The sequence below is a fragment of the Neomonachus schauinslandi genome, chromosome 11 (assembly GCF_002201575.2).
Source record: "Neomonachus schauinslandi chromosome 11, ASM220157v2, whole genome shotgun sequence".
Lineage (NCBI taxonomy): Eukaryota > Metazoa > Chordata > Mammalia > Carnivora > Phocidae > Neomonachus > Neomonachus schauinslandi.
This window is the reverse complement of record NC_058413.1, coordinates 106,898,988-106,919,350: the sequence shown is the minus strand read 5'-3', so window position 1 is coordinate 106,919,350 and position 20,363 is coordinate 106,898,988.

Here is a 20,363-nt window from a genome sequence, read left to right as displayed (position 1 = left end):
TCAGGACTTGCCCTCTTTAATACCCATCACCAGGCTAACCCATCTCCCCCAACCCCCTCCCCTCTAGAACTCTCAGTTTGTTTCTCAGAGTCCATAGTCTCATGGTTCATCTCCCCCTCCGATTTCCCCCGCTTCATTTTTCCCTTCCTGCTATCCTTTGGATTTTCTACATAGATGGTCATGTCATCTACAAATACAGTTTTATTCTTCCTTTCCAATCTGGATGCATTTGATTTGTTTATCTTGCCTTATTTCACTGGTTAGGGCTGCCAGTCAATGTTGTAGTTGGGGGAGAGAGGGGACACATTCTTCTCTTGTTAATCTTTGGAGGAAAGCATTCAGTATTTCACAATTAAATGTAATAACTGGAGATTTGTGTATGAATGCCTTTTATCTGTTCTAGGAAATTCCTTTCTATTCCTAAGTTGCTGTTTTTTGGGGTTTTTGTTTTTTGTTTGTTTTGCTTGTTTGTTTTTTAGGAGAGAACTTGGTTTTGTTGAAAGCACTGTGGCTTCTATTGGGAATTATCACTAGCTTTTTCTTATTTTGTTTGTTCTTATGGTGAATTGCCTTGACTGATTTTTGAATTTTAAATCAACCTTGTATTTGCAAGAAAAAACCTACTTTGCCATGATGAATTAGCCTTTCTGTATATTGAATCTATTGTTTAAATTTTTGTTAGAATTTTTACATGTGCTCATGAAGGATATTGGTCTATAGTTTTCTATTCTTGTAATGGTTTTGGTCAGGTTTTGCCATCAGGTTAGTGATGGTTTCCTCAATTTCTGGTCAAGTTTGTTGAGAATTGGTATTATTTATTTCTTAAATGTCTGCTACATTTGAAAAGTGAGTCCATCTCAGCCTGAAGTTTTCTTTATGAAAATTATATTAACTACAAACACAATTCTTTCAATAGATATAGAATTACTTGGGTTATTTATTTCTTCTTGAAGGAGCTCTGGTAGGTTCTTTTAGGAATTCATCCATTTCACCTAAATTTGTTGGAATTATTGACATAAACTTATTCATAATATTTCCTTTCTATCCTTTTAATATATGTAATAATGTCACTTTTTCTTCCTGATATTGGTAACATGCTTTTCTTTTTTTTTTTTTCCTTCATCTGTATGACCAGAAGTTATCCATTATTGGTCTTAAAGAAACAGCTTTTTTTTTCTTTTTTTTTCTTTTTTTTTTTTTTTTTTTTTTTTCCATTTGGTTTTTTTTTTTTTTTTTTTTTTTTTTCTTTTTAGAGAAAGAGTGCAAATAGGTGGAGGGGCAGAAGGAGAGGGAGAGAGAAAATCTTAAGCAGGCTCCATGCTCAGTGCAGAGCCCAAGGCGGGGCTCAATCGCATGACCCCAAGATCATGCCTTGAGCCAAAATCAAGAGTCAGACACTTAACTGACTGAGCCACCCAGGCAACGCTGTTTTCTTTCTTCTATTTACTTTGAGTTTCATTTGACCTTTCTTTCCTCGTTTCTTAAGGAGGAACCAGAGGTCCTTGATTGATTCCTTCTTTTCCAGTATAGGCACTTAGTGCTCTAAATTTTCTCTCAGTTCCTGCTTTAGGAGCATCCCATACATCTTAGTATGTTCTATTTTCATTTTCATTGAGTTCCAACTACTTTTAAATTTTCCTTAAGGCTAATTTGTTGACCTATAGGGTTTTTTTGTTTGGTTTGGTTTTTTTGATGTGTATTATTTAGCTCCTATCTGGAGATTTTCCAAAAATCTTTCTGATAAAGATTTCTAATTTAATTCCATTATAGTCAGAGAAATACTTTGACTTGAGTTCTTTTTAACCCAGAATATGGTTTACCTTGGTAGATGTTCTGAGGTTGTTGAAGTAGTCTGTAAATGTCATTTTTGAGTGAATTATTCTATAAATATCATTTAGGTCAACTTGATTGCTTTTTTTCAAGTTCTATACATGCTTATGGTTTCTATCTGCTTGCTTTGTCAATCTCTGAGAGAGCTATAATGAAATCTCTGACTTTTATTGTGGATTTACCTATTTCTCCTTGCATTTGCATCAATTCTTCTTTCATGGATTTTGGAGCTGTGTTATTAGATGCATAAATGTGTAGGATTATTAGGTCCTCCTTATAAGTTAACCCCTTTATTTTTATGAAATAGACTTCTTTATCCCTGCTTATATTCTTTGCTCTGAAATCCACTTTGTCTTATAATATATAGCCACACCAACTTTTTCTTGATTTGTGTTAATGTGGTATATTGTTTTCAAGAAATTCTGTAACAAAATACCACAAACAGGATGGCCTAAAACAATAGAAATTTACTCTTTTGACAGTTCTAGAGGTCAGAAGTCCAAAATCAAGGTGCCAGCAGGGTTAGTTTTTTCTCTAGGCTCTGAGGGAGAATCCATTACTTGCATTTCTCCTAGCTTCTAGTTGCTACTAACAACTAGCCATTATTAGCATTCCTTGGATTGTAGACACAGCACTCTAATCTCTAACTCTGTTCACATGGCTTTCCCTTCTTTATGTCTTGGTCTGCTTCCTCTTCTTTCTTACAAGGACTTGTCATTACATTTAGGACTCACTCTAATCCAGGATGATCTTATTTCAATTTCTTTACCTTAATTACATCTGCAAAGGATTCCAGATAATGTCACATTCTGAAGTTCCAGATGGACATATCTTTTGGGTGCTACAATTCAATCCATTACATTTGGTGTATCATTCACCTTCCTTTTACTTGTAACCTATTTGTGTTTTTATATTTATAACGAGTCTCTTATAAGCATGACAAAATTGGATCTTTTTAAAAATTCTGGTTAGACAATATCTGTCTTTTATTTAGTTTTTAGACCATTTAAGTTTTATGTGCTTGTTGCTATTGTTAGGTTTAAATCTATCTTCTTGCTATTTGTTTTCTGTTTTCCCTTTCTGTTTTTTCTTTTAATAATGTATTTTATTTTCTGGTTTTGTTTTACAATTTCATTCTTTCTTTTTTCTGTGAGGATTTTAAATGGATTAATTTTAAGTTAAGTTTCAGCTTGTTACATAAATAAAACCACTAAATAGCACACCAGAGTGGATTTCCTCAAAACCAGATTATAATAATACACTGTTTTGTAATAGCATCTAGTACGAACAAAGCACTGTTTTAAGTATTTTACTCATATCAACTCATTTAATGCCACAACTCTATCAAGTAGATGCTATTTTATGTCTATTTCATAGATGAGAAAACTCAGATACAAGCAGGTAAACTAATATGTTCTTAAGGACTTAAGTAAATAGTATGTCTGGGATGCAAAACTAATATACCCAGAGATCATGTTCTTAACCAGAATTCCAATAAAGCTTCCCAATTGTTGACTTTGTTGGCTGTTGTGCTTGTTGATTTTCTTTGTGAGCCTTGAGTAAAAGGATTTTTTTCTTCTTCTTTCTAATTTCCTTTCATATCTGTTGATCTGATTGTTGCCTTCATCTAGATACTGTCCCTAGCTCAAAATCAGGTATTAAATTGATGTTTGCAGGCTTTCTTCTTTTAGAGTATCACAAATCCAGGTTCTTAACCAGCAGCAGCTTGCTGCACGTCCTACCTGACCAGCTTTCTCTGCTTCTTTCTCTTCACTTATACAGAAGCCTGAAGGTGAAGGCCATAGCTCCAGAAAAGTTTTTAGTCCCCACACTTGGGGCAGAAGTCATGATCCTGGTGAGGCTGGTTCTGTTTGTTACCTGTGGGTTTTTTTGGGTCCTGGTTCCCTGTGTCCCTGGGGGATTAAAACTCTTGGCAACTTTTTCTGGATTTCAGTTCAGAAGTCATGCATATATTCTATTTCAGCATCTGTTTATTATCTCCCTCCCTTCTAAGATAGTTATTATTATGTCCATTTCGGCAAATGTGGACACTGGGTCTCAAAATAGCTAAGCAACTTTCCCAAGGTCACCTAGTTAGTAATGGAGAGCCAGGTATTAAATCTGTAGCAGAAAAACTCAAAAGTCTATGCCATTCCACTTTCTTTATACATCCTTCCAAGATACAGATATTAAGTGTTTATCCTGTGGGCTAGGACTCTATAATGACACAAATTAATGCAGCCCTTCACGTCCCATGGAAAGCATGTTTCCTTTCTGTGGAGAGCTTTTCCTCATTGCTTTTCTCTGCTTCACTGCCCACAAGGAGTGCAGTGGCAGTTCTTTCTAATGAGAAAGATGGTAACATGATGAGATTAAAATCAGGGTCAAAACTGAGCAGTGTCATATGTACATACATTTAGTAAAGGCAGTGGAAATTTATTAGATACCTGCCTCTAGAACAGGTTGAAAAGATTGATTTTATTGGTGGGATAATCTTAGCAACAGTATGTGAAAATGCTACCCTAGACAGATTCCCCATCACCCCAGAGGGAACATGTCAGGAAGAGAGAGGAGCTATATGGAGCATGTGTATGGCTAGGCTTCTGTCAAGAAATTTTACATTCATTAATTTGCTTAATTGTCTGGGGCACCTGGGTGGCTCAGTTGGTTAAGCGACTGCCTTCGGCTCAGGTCATGATCCTGGAGTCCCGGGATCGAGTCCCGCATCGGTCTCCCTGCTCGGCGGGGAGTCTGCTTCTCCCTCTGACCTTCCCCCCTCTCATGTGCTCTCTCTCTCACTCTCTCAAATAAATGAATAAATAAAATCTTTAAAAAAAATAATAATTTGCTTAATTGTCTGAAAAAAAAAAAAGGAGTTGGGTATTTAATGCATAATTGTTACCTCTAAGAAAACAGATTTAGAGGAATTAAACAATTTGCTCGCCATCGCAAAGGCAGTAAGCACAAAGCCCAGGTTTCTGTGATTGCGTATCAGGGGCTTTCTCTTTTTTACTAGCTAGGTTGCCTTTGCCTATCGTCTTACCAGGCACTTGATGGAAGGCATCTGCTTTATGAGCAATATTTAGTCTTACAAGAGCTTCCTTTATCTTTAAAAAGGGGGGGGGCTACATTCTCTATTAATACTGGTACATGTACTGGTCTTTGTTCCTGGACTCGACACAATAGAGGTTGATCTGTATGATGAGGCTTCTCCGAGTGACCTTGCCTCTGTTACCTTCTATGGCAACAGACCCTGCAACTGCTACCACAGAGGTGGGACATGACCCAGGCTCGGCCACGTGTGGGTCTCATCTACCTGGACACAGTGACTGGTTCTAGGGGTAGGTGGATATATGACACACAGGGAGCAATGTTGAGCTTTTCCCTTGATAGGATACGATGGAGACAAGATATATATCTCTGGCAATCAAAGTAACTAAAGTCACGTTACCAAGTTGTGGAGAAAGTACACTTAGAGTTGAAGACCACAAAGCCAGTAAACTGAGAGAAATATAAATGTATGATGGGCAGTCTCTTCATGTCTGGATCCAGACATCTCTAAGAACAAACCTCCTTCTGCCTGTTCATGGTTGGATTATCCAAGCCATAAAGTTTGCTTAAACTATTTTGAGTTGGATTTATGTTCTTTGCAACCAAAAATATCTTGCTTGATATAGCTTATTTCTGAAGAGAACAACAAATTACAAATGAGAAATCATGGAACTTTAGCCCATAGGGTGTTTTCATTTTGTGTCTCTCCCCAAACCCCCAAAGAATAGCACTGATACTGTTACTTTTATGAATGTCATGCCTTTTACAGATTATACCAGAAAATACAAACTCTACACTCACAAACCCTCTCCTCAAATTATACAAAGGAACAAGTGGTTTGGAGTGTGTGGGTATTTTCTATTTGACATTGCCAAGAACTGGGCAGAAATGAGAAGAACTGGTTTTCCCAGAACTGGCCACTGTGCCCTCAGCGATGTTTCTGGCTCAGGGAGTGGGCATGGTAGGCAGGAGGACCTTCAGCTGAACATTGAACAGTTCCATACATTAAGGTACCAGAGGCTGCTGATAGCTTTTTTTCCTCTTCTTTTTTAAAGAGAAATGTCTTTAATCCCCGCCCCCCAGAAACTCTGAGGAAAGTCCTCAAACTGGTACACCCTCATCCTTTGCTGCTTCAAAAAACTCTGGGTGCCTCTGGAAGGAAGATACCAATGGTGAGTCTGATGATGGGACAGGATCTTTGGGGTCACTCATCGGTTACTTGAAAGTGAAAAAATTCAGAAAATAGAAAACTCAGCAGTGGCCTACGTTAATCAGGGTGCCTCATTTCTTAAAGAGATTGGCCCCTTAAGACACCTTTTTCCCCCTTGAAATGCACCCACTTTCCACCTTATTCTCTTTAAAGCCTCTCTTTGAGATAAAAAGATTTTTCTTTTTGTCACCCATTCAGTTCTGAAATACTTTATACATTTCCTCTCAGCTTCCTCTCTGCTGTGTACCAGCTATGTTGGAGGATTGTCCATTCTTCCCTAGATCAGCTCTCAGGGAAGTTCACTCTTCAGCTCACCTGGTTCTTTCTTTCCCTCACAACACTGTTGTAACCATTCTCACTATGGTGGCCACAGACCAGTTAATTGTCAAATACAGTGGACACTGCTGTCCATGCCTTACCTGACCTCTTAGAGGAGATTAGGAACTCTCTCCGTTGGTATTTATGGCTCTTCCTCAGTGATCTGTTTCTGTAGTCACTCCTCAGATTTATTTCCTGGACTCTGTTCTTTTTTAAACATTAGTATTTTTCTGAAATTATTTTAGGCCTTTTTCACACTACTCTGTTCTGAACTATCCTATTGATATTAGCTATATATTGATATAAATGTCAGATCCATATATACAACTGCCTATTGAATATTCTTAATTTAGTGTTCCAAGCAGAATCTGAAGCTCAGTTTATTCAAACCTAAATGCATCATTTCTTGCACTGCAGAAATGCTTTCTTGTTCTATATTTCCCATTTAAGTGAATTACAGCACACAGTAATCCAAGATTTTTCATTCTATATCATTTTCAACTTGTTAAGGCCTCTGAGTTAGTTTCTAAATAAGCCTTCAGTTGGTTCCCTCCTGCAAGTACCCTCTGCTTCTTTCGTAGAACACATTCTTATTATTTTTGTTCTTGGCTTTAACTGTTTTCCTGTGTCTACTATCTTTTACACTACCGCTGAGGTGAGGTTTCAACAGTGGAAATTGGATCAGATTCCATTCCTTCTGGAAATCCTACGCTGGTTTCTGTTGTCTTTGGTATGAAATTCGAGCCCTGCACCATAGTGTTAATTGCTCTTCATCTCTCCAACATCATCTCCTGTTTCAGTCACTACACTTGTTTCTTGTGAAGTTCTGAGACATTTTCAGGACTCCTTCCCTCCTACAGAGCTGTTGCTTCTCACTAGATACAATTTTATTTTAAAGCGAGGAGCCTGGTTTAGGTGTGTATTTCTGTGACTCAAAGCATCTTCCAAAATGTAATGTATATTAACTCTTAGAAATTCTCTGTAAGTACTAAATAGTTCTGGAGGGATGATGATAGAATCCAATACAATGTCATTCTAATTCTACTGGAATATGTTAACAAACAGGTAACAGTAACAGCATTTTGCATACTTCAGTTGTATCAGTTTACATGTATTCTTCATCAACAACATCATCTCACACTTAAAAAAAGGAGATGAAATGAAATGCTTGGAGTACCAGGTCATGCCTGTGGACAAAGTCTTGTTTCATTGTGTTTGGGGTCATGGAGGAAATACCTGAAATGGTGAAGGGACTCATTTGAAAATGAGGTAGAGATACATGTTTTACTTACGATTTTGTAATTTTGAACTTAATAGTATACTGTTTATATTTGAGGGTATGCTAAATTGGTCACTAGCCAACAAAAATAAAGTATATTCATTATGTCCAAGAAGCAAGTATAGTCTTCAAAGATTAAAACATTCAAAAAGAAAGAGTTCTTGAATTTTAGACAAACAAGAACAATAGAATAAACTGTTAATAATAACAATACTAGAAATCACAGGGCATTTATTATATCCTAGTTATTCATTTAAAAGTCAAAACTTTCAGGGTGCCTGGGTGGCTCAGTCGTTAAGCGTCTGCCTTCAACTCAGGTCGTGATCCCAGGGTCCTGGGATCGAGCCCCACATCGGGCTCCCTGCTCAGCGGGAAGCCTGCTTCTCCCTCTCCCACTCCCCCTGCTTGTGTTCCCTCTCTCGCTGTCTGTCTGTCAAAAAATAAATAAAATCTTAAAAAAAATAAAAATAAATAAATGTCAAAACTTTCATAGATTAGGAAACTGATCTTCATATAAAATTATAATCACCAAATCCACATACCTAAAAGTGGCCAATCTAGTTTTTTTCCTACTTTTTGAAGCACTAATTATAAGATACTTTAATTATTATTCATCTCTTGGTGAATGTTAGAAAACCTTTGTTATCCACAGAACAGATACATTTGAAAAGCAGAAGCCAAGAAAAAAGTTGCCAGTAATGAGTGTTGAACTGTGTACACTGAATCAGTATGTGACAATTTCTGACACAGCCACATTGAAACAAGCGCTATGTTATCCATAAGCTGGACCCTGTGTCCTTTTGCTGTATTTTTACTTCCGTAGTTTCAAAGAAGTTTTGACTGTAATGAAAATTGTGTATTTGAAAGATAGAACACCTTGTTAACTGGACAAACAAAAGCTTTTGTGCTAAAAAAATCTTTCCTTATAACACAAATAACTTGTAGAGATGCAGGATGTCCGATGAACATTGGATCTCTGCTTATAATCCTGTTAGGAAGAGAACATTGGTTTTCATCTTCACAACACTGGGTTCAACTCTTTCTTTGAGATTTTCCCTGCACAAGCTCTGAATCTACCTGAGTAATTTCTATTTCCCTTTATCATAGACATTTCTTGTGTGACGTTAAAAAACATATTCTCTAATGGAGGTGAAATGGAAAAATTATCCCTCACTTCTTATTTTGAATTGAACAAAAGAATTATTCTTGGAAGTGCCACCATAGAATCGAATTCATTGTACTGTGTGAATTGGACCTTTTATGCTTTTAAATGATGTGACATTTTTATTTAGCACCAATCGAGAAGTGACCACAAGATAAATGAGCTCTCTGGTTTTGCAACATTTTATCATTCCAATATAAAAGTTTTTAGAATTATTGCTAACTAAAGAATCAGAAGGTAAATTCACATAGAGCTACTTCTCTGGATTTTCAAGTCTTTGTATCCATGCACTTCTTTCTTCAAAATCTTTCTCCACTTTTTCATGAGAAAGTCAACAGATAAAGCAATGAAAAGCTGTGCTTCCCTGACTAGAGTAGGAGTAGGAGGTGAGGATGGGAAGGTCCCATTTAACATCCTCTAGTCCTTGTTGTAGTCTCTGAAAGAACTCAGAACTCTTAGGCTGACAAGCACAAATCAGAAAACACCAGACCTCAGAAACTAAGAAGAAAATCGATAGGGCATTCTAGCTAGCTTCTTCACATTTTTACATTGCTCTCCATAGCTCCTTGATGTATGACCATATAAATGTCTGTTTGAATATTTCCAGAGCCATAATGTTTTTCACTTAACCATTTACCTTTGTGACCGAATCTGCTAGTATATTTCTGCTTATGCTGAGCAAAAGCAGTTGCATCTATTTTATGGTACATACTAAGTCCATAACCCTACTTGATATGATATTATGCTTTCTTAAAGTCATCTCTTATCAAAGCCAACTGTCATTAATTGTTTCAGTCATTCCACAAAGATAGTAAATCACTCTATAAACCACTCTCCATTTCATCAATTCTCCTCCAGAATTATTCCTGCTATCAATGCTCCTGCTGTCAGTGCTCTCTTTAAAACCAGACTTTCTAGAATAAAAGGCTCCGGATATGATCTGACTAGGGTAAAATACAATAGGACATTACTTTTTCTTGGATTGCATGTTAGGTCTCTACATAAATTATGTCCAGAGTTGGAGTACTCTTTTAGAAAGAGATACACAATATGATTTGGGAACAAGAAATACTTGAGGAATTATCCAAGGGGAATATTTTTAAAATTATTATTCCCAGTCTCTGCTTGCTATTTTGATAACTTACAGCCTTAAAATATCAAAAGTAAAAGGGAACATATTTACCATCTAGCATGAACTGCCAAAAACACAGACAAAATATATGAAACAGTGACACTCAAGACATTGACCATTAGACAACAGAAGATAACAAAGCCTGCAAGATGAAAACAGAAGGGGTGAGCCCTACACCTGCCTGAGCTTCCTGCTTGGTGAAAGCTTGTAGGCCACCGTGCAAGGAGGGGAACGGAGGCAGAGTGTGGACAAGTCTCCCTGATTTAAGGATTTGTGTGTCCAGGAAAGCCAAAGAAGCTAGAGTTCACAAAGTCCCAGAAGGGAAAAACACACAGAAAGAAAATTCTGGACGTGTGCAAGTGGTCTCCCTTGAGTATCCAGTAGAATGCTAGTCAGTTCATATGCATGAGAAAAATCACTCAAGGCAGGGAGAGAACCACTCAAAAACATTACAAAGAACAATGCTGATGTCCTTGCACCAAAAGTGATAATTACTTGGGTAAAACCAAGACTATTTTTTATTTAAATCTCTTTCAAAGAAAATTAACTTTTCAAAATGAAAATAGTAACATACGTGCAAACTTAAAATTATGTAGAAGTATGACAAAACTACAAAAGTGGGAAGGGAATATTGGAAATACACGATTTTAAGGATTTTAAATTACATGTGAGGTCAAATGCTATCATTTAAGCTAAATTGAAGGTTTATACTTTAACCTTAAAAAAAACCACTAAAATGACACAATGAATAGTTATAGCAAATACACTAATGAAGGAAAAAAGTGAAATTGTAATCACCAAAAATGCAGAAAAAACAAAATGAATGAATAACAAATAGAAAACATGTAGCAGAGTATTCATCAGTATCTCTGTGTGCTGTGTGTGTGTAATTGGCTCATGCAATTGCGGAAACTGGGAAATCCAGACCAGGAGAGTTGATGGTATAATCCTGAGGAAGCCTGAGGAGCAGGAGAGTTTATAGTGTAAATTCTAATCTGAGTCTGAAGGCCTGAGAACCAGGAGAGCCAATAATCTAAGTTCTAGTCCAAGTCCAAAGTCAGGAGAAGACTGATGTCCCAGCATGAAGACAACGAGGGTGGGTTTTTCCCTTCTTAACCTTTTAGTCTGTTCAGGCCTTCATGGGATTCGATGAGGTACAACCACAATGAGGAGGGCAATCTGCTTCCCTCAGTCAACTGATTCAAATGTTAATCTCAACCAGAAACACCTTCACAGACATATGCAGAAATAGTATTTAGCCAGACATCTGAGTACCCTGTGGGCCAGTCCAATTGACAAAATTAACCATTTCAAGTAGGATAGTATTATTAAAACATCAGTTATCACACTAAATGTAAATAGCACAAATTTCATTTAAAAGATAAATTGTCAGGGGCCACATGGCTGGCTCAGTCAGTAGAACATGTGAATCTTTATCTCAGAGTGTTGAGTTCAAACCCTGTGATGGGCATAGATCTTACTTTAAAAAAATAAAATAAGGGATCGATTGTGAGATTGAATATAAAAGGCAAGACCCAAATAAATGGTACCTACAAGAAACCCCCTATAAATATAAAAACACAAAAAGGTAAAATGTAAAAGGAAAAAAAAAAAAGATAAAGCATACAAACATAAATCAAAAGGAAGCTAGATTGGTTATACTATATTAGACTATGATGATGTGGTAGGCAGAATAATGGTTCTCCAAAGATGGCCACATTTTATGTTACATTACATGACAAAAGAGAATTAAGTTTGTAGATATAATAAGATTGTTAGTCACCTGACCTGATATTACATCTGGGCAGGACCAGTGGAATTGGGATTTCCTTAAAAGTGGAAGGGGGAAGAGAAGAAAGGAGAGATATGAGTATGAAAGAATGATCAGACAATGCTGGCTTTGATTTATACATTAAGGGCCATGAGTCAAAGAATGTGCAGGCCTCTAGAGGCTGGAAAAAGGAATTAAATGGATTCTCTCCTAGCTTCCAGAAATTAACACAGCCCTTCTGACACCTTGAGTTTTTAAAAATTGAAGTATAATTAGCATAGAATGCTATACTAGTTTTGGCTGGACAATAAACTGATTCAACAATTCTGTATATTACTCAGTGTTCATCACACTAAGTATACTTACCATCTGTTAGCATACATGATTACAATATCAAATGATTATGTTCCTTATGCTGTACTTTTCATTTCCATGACTTAGTTATATTATAATGAAAGTACGTACCTGTTAATTCCCTTTATCTTTTTTCCCCATCTCCCCACCCACCTACCTTCTGGCAATGACCAGGTCTCTGTATTTAAGAATCTCTTTTTTCTTTTTGTTGTTTTGCATTTGTTTTGTTTCTTAGATTCCACTTAGAAGTGAAATCATCTGGTATTTGTCTTTGTCTGATGACTTATTTCACTTACCATAGTACCTTCCAGGTCCGTCCATGTTGTGAAAAATGGCAAGATCTCATCCTTTTTTATGGCTGGGTAATGCTCCATTATATATTAATACCACATCTTCTTTATTCAGCCATCTACCAATGGACACTAGAGTTGCTTCCATATCTTGATTACTACAAATAATGCTCCCATAAGCAGAGGGATGCATATATCTTTTTAAATTAGTGTTTTCTTTTCCTTGAGTAAATACCCAATAGTGGATTTACTAGATCATGTTGTACCTGTTTTTAATTTTTTAAGGATTTATACTTACTTCCACAGTGGTTTTATCGATGTATATTCCCACCAACAGTGCCCAAGGGTTCCTTTTCTCCACTTCCTCACCAACACTTGTTATTTCTTGTCTTTTTGAAACTAGCCATTCTGACTACTATGAAGTGATATCTCATTATGGTTTTGATTTGCATCTACCTAATGATTAGTGATGTTGAGCATCTTTTCATGTGACTGATGGCCATTTGGAGAAATGTCTGATCAGGTTCTCTGCCCATTTTTTTTCAGATTTTGTTTTATGTTGAGTTGTGTAAGTTCTTTATATATTTTGGGTATTAACCCTTTATTGGATATGTCATTTGCAAATATCTTCACCCATTCACTAGGTTGCCTTTTTGTTTTGTTCATGGTTCCCTTTGCTGTGCAAAAGCTTTTTATTTAGAGGTAATCTCAATAATTTATTTTTTGCTTTTATCTCCTTGCCCGAGGAAACATATCCATAAATATGTTGTTAAGGACATGTTCCCTCTAAGCCCACGTTGTTGAGTTTTGATCATGAATTGATATTGTATTTTGTCATAACCTTTTTCTGTATCTATTGAGATGATTGTATGATTTTTATTCTTCCTCTTGTTAAGGTGATGTATCACACTGATTTGTGAATATTTACCACTCTTGGATCCCTAGAATAAATCCCACTTGATCGTGGTGAATAAATTTCTTAATGTGCTGTTGAATTCAATTTGTTAATATTTTGTTCAGGATTTTTGCATCTCTGTTCCTCAGAGATCCTGGCCTGTAGTTTTGTAGTTTTTTTTGTGTGTGTGTGCGTGTGTATGTTTGTGTTTTTGTTTGTGTATGTGTGTATGTGTCTTTGGTTTTGGTATTGGGGTAATGTTGGCTTCATGAATGAACTTGGAAGTTTTTCTTCCTCATATTTTTTGGAAGAATTTGAGAAGAATAGGTATTAACTCTTCTTAGAATTCAGCTGTGAAACCATCTGGTCCTGAACTTTTGTTTGTTGGGAGTTTTTTGATTACTGATTTCAATTTCATTACTAATAATCAGTGTGTTCAAATTTTCTGGGTTTTTTTCTGATTCATTTTTGGAAGATTGTTTTTAGGATTTATCCATTTCTAAGTTTTCTAATTTATTGGCATATAATTTTTCACAATATTCTTTTTTTCACAATATTCACTTATAATCCTTTTTAGTACTATGATGTCAGACTTATTTCTCCTCCTCCATTTTTTATTTTCTTTATTTGAGTCATTTCTCTTTTTTTCCTTAATGAGTCTGGCTAAAGGTTTATCAATTTTATCAAAGAACTAGTTCTTGGTTTCATTGATCTTTCCTAGTATTTTTTTTTTTTTAGTCTCTATTCCACTTATTTCTGCTATAATCTAATCTTAATTTCTTCCTCTTACTTATTTTGGGTTTTGTTTGTTCTTCTTTTTCTAGATGTTTTAGTCATAAGGCTAGGTTATTTGAGATGTTACTTATTTCTTGAAGTAGGCCTGTATCATTATGAACTTCCCTCTTAGAACTTTCACTGCATCCCAAGGATTTTCAACCATTGTGTTTTCATTTTTGTTTTTCTCTATGTATATTTTAGTTTCTTTGATTTCTTGGTGGACTCATACATTGTTCGGTAGCATGCTATTTAGCTTCCATGTGTTTGTGTTTTTTCCAGATTTGTGTGTGTGTGTGTGTGTGTGCACACGTGTGCGATTTTTAGTTTGATTCTATTGTGGTTGAAAAATGCTTGATAGGATTTCAGTCTTCTTAAATTTATTGAGACTTGTTTTGTGGGCTAATGTGATCTATCCTAAAAAGTGTTCTATGTGTACTTGAGAAGAATGTGTATTCTGCTGTTTTTGGATGGAGTGTCCTATATGTATCAGTTAGGTCTGTCTGGTCTAATGAGTTGTTCAAAGACCCTGGCGTTTTTTTTGTTGTTGATTTTCTGTCTAGATTATCTATTGATGTAAGTGAGGTTTTAAAATCCTGTACTATTACTGTTTTATTAATTTCTCCCTTTATGACTGTTAATATTTGCTTTATGTATTTATGTGCCACAATGTTTTGTGCTTAGGTATTTACAATTGTTAAATTGTCTGGTTGTATTGCTGCCTTTTTCATTGTATAATGCCCTTCTTTGTCTCTTGCTAAACTCTTTGTTTTATTTTTAAAAAAATTTTTTTAAAGATTTTATTTATTTGACAGAGACACAGCGAAAGAGGAAGCATAACCAGGGGGAGTGGAAGAGGGAGAAGCAGGCTCCCCCCAAGCAGGGAGCCAGATGTGGGGCTCAATCCCAGGATCCTGGGACCATGACCTGAGCCAAAGGCAGATGCTTAACGACTCAGCCACCCAGGCACCCCTAAACTCTTTGTTTTAAAGTATATTTTTTTTCTGATATAAGCAATGCTACCCCGGCTTTTTTTTTTTTTTTTTTTTACTTCTATTTACGTAGTATATGCCTTTCCATCCCTTCATTTTCAGTCTGTATAAATCTTTAGGTCTGAAGTGAGTCTCTTGTAGGCAGCATAGAGAAGGGCCTTGGTTTTTTTTTTTTTTTTTTACAGATTTTATTTATTTATTTGAGAGAGAGAATGAGATAGAGAGCATGAGAGGGGGGAGGGTCAGAGAGAGAGGCAGACTCCCTGCTGAGCAGGGAGCCCGACGTGGGACTCGATCCCGGGACTCCAGGATCATGACCTGAGCCAAAGGCAGTCGCTTAAGCAACTGAGCCACCCAGGCGCCCTGTTTTTTTTTTTTTTTTAATATATACAATCACTATATGTCTTTTGATTGGAGCATTTAGATCATTTACAGTTAAAGTAATTATTGATAGTTATGTACTTATTGCCATTTGTTCATTGTTTTCTGGTTATTTTTGTGGTTCTCTGCTCTCTTCCCTCATGGTTTGATGGCTTTCTTTAGTGTTATGCTTGGATTCCTTTCTCTTCGGTTTTGTGTGTGTATCTATTACGGGGGTTTTTGATTTGTGGTTACCATTGGGTTTATATATGACATCTTACATGTATAGCAGTCTATACTAAGTTGATGGTCACTTAAGTTCAAACACTAGCTTCTGTAAGCACTAAATTTCTACTCCTTCCTCCTCCATATTTTAAGTATATAATGCCATATTTTAAATCTTTTTACATTGTGTACCCCTTCACTAATTTTTATAGATATAACAGATTTGGCAACTTTGGTATTTTAACCTTTATATTGGTTTTATAAGTTTTTAACGTGCTACCTTTGCTATATGTTTGATTTTACCGGGAAATGATTTTCCCTCATAATCCTATTTATGGCCTTTCCTTTCCACTTGTGTGGTCTGTCTGTGCCCTATTCCGGCTGAGGTGTGATCGCCTCCAACCCAGCCTGCCTCAATGGCCTATTGGCGGCAATGGCACAGTAAGCAGGTTTTGGTCCCCATGCTCTTGAGAGGCTTATCTGAGGCCATCATTGGGCTTGTCAGTAAGTGAGGCCAGCAGTCAGGCTAGGGGTCTGCAGTTATGCTCAATGCCACAGTTTCAGGCACACAGAAGCACAGGGCTTTCTCCCTGCATGGCCCAATGAGAGGCCAAGCTGCTGGAACTGCAGGTATACTCTTGTGTGGAGTCATCTACCCACCATCCAGGGAGGGAGACATTTTGGAATGGCACCCATCTCTGCCAGGGCTGCCTGCATGAGGTGGTGGGGAAGGAGCCACTTTGGAAGGATTCTTAATGAGGTAGGTGAGTTGGATAGTGCAGTTTTACAGGGGAACATGGTGTCAGAACAGGCAGTGCTAACAAGTTAGATGAGGGAGAGTGTTAGTCCTGGCTCCTGCAAGTATCTGGCTTTCTAACTAGGCTGTGGGAGGCACTTTTGTTCTGAGAGAAATACGAAAATCCCTGCCCCTACAGCACACATAGTCTAAGATTAGTTAATAATGTATACCCCAGGCACTTTTAAAATTGCTGTTTCTTTGCTGTGTTTTAGGTCAAGTTTTTATGCTGGCCCTTTAAGGGCAGGGACTCAGTTTCCTATCACCTTCTGTCTCTTCCAGAATTGAGCCCCACTGATTTTAAATGCTCCTGAAGTTAAGCCTTGGTGGTTTTTAAAGCCAGATGGTATGAGTACTTGTCTTCCCCGTTCAGGTCCCCGTGCCAGCAGTGCCTAGTGGAGGGGTCCTGTCATCTCCCTTCTCCATGCTTGTGGTATCGCTCCCGTTTGTGGTTGGTCTCACCTGGACTTTGGTTCCCAACTGCATCTCTATCACTATTACTCTTTTTAATGTGGCATCCTCTCTATGATTAACTGTGGAAGGTGTGTTTTGCCAGTCTTCAGGTCATTTTTAGAGTTAGTTGCATAGAAGTCACTGTTTTCTTACAAGGTGTCCATCTTACAAGGGGAGCTCCAGATCCTCCTATTCTGCCATCTTCCCATGGTCTACACTGGCACTCAGCGTGGAGTCTTCTTTCCCCTCCCCTCTGCTCCTCCCCCTGCTCATACTCTCTGTCTCGATCTCTAAAATAAAAAATAAATAAAATCTTTAAAAAAAGAAATAATAGCCCTAAAATGAGAAATAGACCACAGTGTAAGAATAGTAGGAGACTTTAATATTCCAATTACATCAGTGGATAAAATATTCAGACAGAAGATCAATAAGGAAACCTTGGCCTTAAACAGGATATTAAACCAGATGAAATTAACAAATGTTTATGGAATATTCCATCTAAAAGCAACAGAATACACATTCTTCTCAAGTGCACAAGAAAGATTTTTCAAGATAGATCATGTTAGGCCACAAAACAGGTCTTAATAAATTTAGGAGGTTTGAAACCATATCAAGAATCTTTCTGACCACAGTGGTATGAAACTAGAAATTAATTACACAGTGAAAACTGGGAAATTCACAAATATGTGGAGACTAAACTACATGTTACTAAACAATCAGTGGGTCAAAAAGAAGTCAAAAGAGAAATTTAAAAAATACCTTGAGACAAATGAAAGTTGCAATTATAACATACCAAAATTTATGGAGCACATCAAAAGCAGTTCTAAGAGAGAAATTCATAGCAGTAAATGCCTACCTCAAGAAACAATAAAAGTCTAAAATGAAAAACTTTTCACCTCAGGTATCTAGAAAAAGAATAAACAAACCCCATATATAATGGAAGAAAGGAAATAACAAAGATGAAAGAAGAAATAAATGAAGACTAAAAAGACAATAGAAAATAATAAACTGAAGTAAGAATTGGTTCTTTGAAAAGATAAACTGAATTTCTTTTTTTTTTTTTTAAAGATTTATTTATTTATTTGAGAGAGCGAGAATGAGAGAGAGTACATGAGAGGGGGGAGGGTCAGAGGGAGAAGCAGGCTCCTCGCTGAGCAGGGAGCCCGATGCGGGACTCGATCCCGGAACTCCAGGATCATGACCTGAGCCGAAGGCAGTTGCCCAACCAACTGAGCCACCCAGGCGCCCTAAACTAAATTTCTAAGCTTTGACTAGACTCATTAAGAAAAAACAGGATTGAAATAAATAAAATCAGAAATGAAAGAGGTATTACACATGATACCACAAGAAAGAAACTCATAAAAGACTACTAGGAACAATTATATCCTAACAAATTGGACAACCTACAAGAAATGGATAAATTTCTAGAAACACCACAAGCTATCAAGACTGAACCATGATGAAATAGATAATCAGAACAGACCAATTATTAGTAAGGCTATTGAATCAGTAATCAAAAACCTCCCAGCAAACAAAAGTCCAAGACCAGATGGCTTCACTGGAGCATTCTAGCAAACATTCAAAGAATACCAGTCTTCAGCAAACTGTTCCCAAAAAATAGAAGGGAATGCTCTAAACTCATTTTACAAGGTTGACATTACTCTGATACCAAAACCAGATACGTATGCCACACAAAAAAGAAAATTACAGGCTAATATCCCTGATGAACGTAGATGCAAAAACCTCAACAAAATATTAGTAAACTGAATTTATCAATACATTAAAAAGATTATATATCTGATCAAATGGGATTTATTCCAGGGATCCAAGGATAGTTTGACATCCACAAATCAGTCAATGTGAAACACATTAACAAAATAAAAGATAAAAATTACATGATCATCTCCAAAGATGCATAAAAAGCATTTAAAAAAATTCAATATCCTTTTATGATTAAAAACTCTCCACAAAGTGGGAACAGAGGAAATGTACTTCAGCATACTAAAGGCTTTATATGATAAGCCTACAGCTAACATCATACACAAAGATGAAAAGCTGAAAACTTTTCCTTTAAAATCAGAAACAAGACAAGGAGCTCACTCTCACCAGTTGTATTCAACATTGTATTGTAAGTCCTAGCCAGAGCAATTAAGCAAGAAACAGATATAAAACATATCCAAATTGGAAATGAAGAAGGAAAACTGTCACTATTTGCAGATGACATGATGTTATACATAGAAAACCCTATAGAATCCCTCAGAAACCTGAGAACTAATAAATGAATTTAGTCAGTTAGGATACAAAATCAATACATAAAACCTATTGCATTTCTATTAAAAAAACTCAATTTCTGTACACTAATAAAGAACTATCAGAGAAATTGAGAAAGCAGTCCTATTTATAATTGCATCAAAAAGAATGAAATACCTAGGAATCAATTTAATCAAGGAGGTAGAAGACCTGCATCTTGAAACATCAAGGCATTGATGAAAGAAATTGAAGATAACACAAATAAATGGAAAGATATTCTGTGCTCAAAGATTAAAAGAATTAAAATTATTAAAGTGTCTATACTATCCAAAGCCATCTACAGATTCAGTACAATCACTATCAAAATTCTAATGATATTTTTCATAGAACTAGAAAAACGGTACTAACAATTGTATGAAACTATAAAAGACCATGAATAGCCAAAGCAATCTTGAGAAAGAACAACAAAGCTGGAAGTATCATGTTTCCTGATTTCAAACTATATTACAAAAGTATAGTAATTAAAAAAGTGTGGTTTTGGCATAAATACAGACACATACATCAGTGGAACAGAATAGACAGACCAGAAATAAATCTGCACATAGGTGAACTAATATAAGAATATACAATGGGGAAAGGACAGTCTCAATAAACGGTGTTGGGAACATTGGACAGGCACGTCCTAAAGAATTAAACTGGACCGCTATCTTACATTGTACGCAAAAATTAACTCAAAATATTTAAAACTTAAATGTAAGACCTGAAACCATAAAACTCATGGAAGAAAACAAGTGGTAACCTTGACAATAGGTATTAACAATGACTTTTTTGACTCTGATGCCAGTGGCAAAAGCAAAAATTAGTGAGATCACATCAATCTAAAAAGCTTCTGCACAACAAAGGAAACATTAGTAGAATGAAAAGACAACTCCCCAAATGGGAGAAAACAATTAAAAATCACATCTGATAAGCGGGTAACACTCAAAATGTATAAAGAACTCATATAATTCAAAGCATAAAAAAACTGATCAAAAAATGGTCAGAAGATCCAAATAGGCATTTTTCCAAAGAAAACATGCAGATGAACAGACACATGAAAATATGATCAACGTAATTAATCATTATGGAAATGCAAATCAGAATCATCATGAGTTATCACTTCACACTTGTTAGAATGGCTATTATCAAAATGAGAAGAAATAACAAGTGTTGTCAATAATA